Below are 3,710 nucleotides of genomic sequence, written 5' to 3'. Positions count from 1 at the left end.
AATTTAGAGTTACCATTTAGCCTAACATGCATGTTTTTGGTCTGTGGGAGGAAACCGGAATACCCGGAGAAAACCCACGCATGCACGGAGAGAACATGCAAACTCCACCCAGAAGGCCCCTGGACCGGGGTTTGAACCAAGGACCTGCTCGCTGAGAGGCAGCAGCTCTACCAGTTGTGCCACCGTGCTGCCCAGGGAAAAAATCAGTTGTTTCCAAATTTCATGGTGTCAAAAAATCCCAAAAAAGTTGGGACAAGTCCATTTTTACCACTGTGTGGCATCCCCCCTTCTTCTTACAACACTCAACAGACGTCTGGGGACAGAGGAGACCAGTTTCTCAAGTTTAGAAACAGGAATGCTCTCCCATTCATGTCTAATATAGGCCTCTAACTGTTCAATCGTCTTGGGCCTTCTTTGTCGTACCTTCCTCTTTATGATGTGCCAAATGTTCTCTATAGGTGAAAGATCTGGACTGCAGCCTGGACATTTCAGTACACGGATCCTTCTCCTACGTAGCCATGATGTTGTGATTGCTGCAGAATGTGGTCTGGCATTATCGTGTTGAAAAATGCAGGGTCTTCCCTGAAAGAGATGACGTCTAGATGGGAGCATATGTTGTTCTAGAACCTGAACATAGTTCTCTGCATTAATGGTGCCTTTCCAGACATGCAAGCTGCCCATGCCACAAGCGCTCATGCAACCCCATACCATCAGTGATGCAGGCTTCTGAAAGGAGCGTTGATAACAACTTGGGCTATCTTTGTCCTCTCTGGTCCGAATGACATGGCGTCACAGTGTTTCATAATGAACTTCAAATCGTGACTCATCTGACCACAGAACAGTCTTCCATTTTGCCACACTCCATTTTAAATGACCCCTTGCCCAGTGCAAACGTCTGAGCTTGTGGAGCTTGCTTAGAAATGGCTTCCTCTTTGCACTGTAGAGTTTCAGCTGGCAACAGCGGATGGCACTGTGGATTGTGTTCACTGACAATGCTTTCTGGAAGTATTCCTGAGCTCATTCTGTTATTTCCTTGACAGTGGCATTCCTGTTTGAGGTGCAGTGACGTTTAAGGGCCCGGAGATCACGAGCATCCAGTAGAGTTTTACGGCCTTGACCCTTACGCACAGCGATTGTTCCAGATTCTCTGAATCTTTTGATGATTTTATGCACGGTTGATGATGATAACTTAAAAGTCTTTGCTATTTTACGCTGGGTAACACCATTCTGGTATTGCTGCACTATCTTTCTGCACAACAATGGTGGAATTGGTGATCCTCTTACCATCTTGGATTCTGAGAGACACTGACACTCTGAGAAGCTCTTTTTATACCCAATCATGTTGTCAGTTGACCTAATTAGTGTTAATTGGTCTTCCAGCTGTTTGTTATATGCTCAATTTCCTTTTCCAGCCACTTATTGCTACTTGTCCCAACTTTTTTGGGATTTGTTGACACTGTGAAATTTTGAATCAACATATTTTCCCTTAAAAATGTTACATTTACTCAGATTAAACTTTTGATCTGTCATCTATGTTATATTACGAATAAAACATTGACATTTGCCATCTCCACATCATTGCATTCAGTTTTTATTCACAATTTGTTTATTGTCCCAACTTTTTTGGAATCCGATTTGTAGAAGGATGTTAGAAATGCAGCTGCCAGGAAAAAGACAAAGGAGATATATGGATGCAGTTAGAGAGGACATGGAGGTTGTTGGAGTGAGGACAGAGGATGCAGAGGACAGAGTGAGATGGAGGAGGATGACTCGCTGTGGCGACCCCTGAAGAGGGAAAAGCCAAAAGAAGAAGATTAAGAATAAGATGAAGAAGCAGCTGTAACATAAAATGTGGGGGGAACCCTGTGAATACTTTCAGGATGTACTGTCAAGTACAAGATGTGTGTGGGAACAGTAATCTGATCCTCTTTCAGTTCGGGTTAAGGTTTATATTTCACTTCCGTTTAAAAACTTTACACACTGCTGCAGCTGCCCCCTGATGGAGCAAGTCAGAGACAGACACCATAATCCAGATAACAGCCACATGTGACCAGTTCTGCTTTAAATGGAGTCCTCCAGCACATGCTGAAGGTGTAACCATAATCATTTTGAGAGGAAGGAGCGTGTGTTAGGATGCTGAATGAATTTAATCTGCTTTATGAGGGTGGTGGGTGGACATGGAGGTGGTAGACAATTTGAAACAGTCTAATTTAGGAAGCAGATGCAGAGACAGACAGGACATGAGTAGCAGAGTGTTGCGTGTGATTTTATGTAATTTACAATCTGCATACTGCTACATCAACAGGCAAAACTGCAGGAAACTGAGTGATATGGAGGGAAATTATGAAGAGATTGAGATGACCAGAAGAGACAGGTGGTCAGAGGAAGCAAATGGAAACAAAGCTGGGCTTCATGTGAGTGAAATGAGGCTCTTTACAGCATCAGTGTTTCACTCGAGAACAGTAATTTGATCTCCCAGAGTTTGATTTGCCTCATGAAAAAGGGGGAGTGGTGGCGCAGAGGTTAAAGAAGGTGGGCCTGCGATTGGAAGACCGCCGGTTCACGCCCCGATACCGACAACATCAAAAATGTGGGTGGGGTAGGTGAAGCACCCACATTTGCCCCACTCTGGGCCCATGAGCAAGGCCCTTAACCTCCATCTGCTCCTAAACAGGTCTCTCTTGAAAATGAGTTCTCGTGGCTCAATGAGACTTCCTGTATAAACAAAAGGGTATATGAAAAAAAAAAAGGCTTCTTAGTTGGAACCTGGTTACAGAAAAGACAAGCTGCTCTGAACCGAGTCTTTAAACAAATCTAAACTGCTGAACGACTTTGATATTTTACAAACTATATTTTTTCCCACAAATATTAACAAAAGCACAACTTGAACTTTACAAATTGTTTAACAGTTTGTTGTCTGTTGACCTTTAGGAAAATGTTCATTTTTTGTTAAGTCCACAACATAATGTTCAGAAAGCAATATTAATTAATCCTTGATATGACATCATTTCATTTAAAAATACATATTTTCAACATGTCAATGTCAAGGTCAAGGTTAAGGTTAAGGTTTCTTTATTGTCATTCTTATCTCATGTGGTACATGTGGCGGAACAAAATTGTGTACACAGTGTCCCAGTTACATCCAACAAAAGTATAAATTGTAAAAGAAAGACAGTAATAAGATCTAAGATATGAACTAAGAATACACACGGCACTAGTAGTACAAAAACAATACGCTGAACAACAGCAGCACGAACATGAGTCTGTGTGAGCAGAGTATGAATGAACACAGCAGCATGAAATAAATCAGCAGCATAAGATCAGCAGCACATTTCAACTCTCAAGTGGCATTACAGTGATTTTTTTTTTCACAGTGATTATTCTGCTTAGAGATTCATGAGTCTAACAGCCTCAGGGTAGAAGCTGTTCCTCAGTCAAGTGGTTCTACACTTAATGCTCCTTAACCTCCTTCCTGAGGGGAGCGGGGCAAAAAGTGTGTGCTGGGTGAGTGGGGTCCTTCATGATGCAGGTGGCTCTCCTCCTGCATCTGGAGGTGTAGATGTCTGTGATGGTGGGGAGACTGACTCAAACATCTTCTGTGCAGCCTTCACCACTCTCTGCAAAGCTTTTCTTTCTGCAGCTGTGCAGCCTCCATGCCACACGTTGATGCTGGAGCACAGGATGCTCTCCACTGCACACCTGTAGAAGGA

Source organism: Nematolebias whitei, chromosome 13 (assembly GCF_014905685.2).
Source record: "Nematolebias whitei isolate Nwh7 chromosome 13, NemWhi1, whole genome shotgun sequence".
In the NCBI taxonomy this organism is placed as follows: domain Eukaryota; kingdom Metazoa; phylum Chordata; class Actinopteri; order Cyprinodontiformes; family Rivulidae; genus Nematolebias; species Nematolebias whitei.
The sequence above is the reverse complement of the archived record's forward strand: the minus strand, read 5'-3'. Positions refer to the sequence as shown.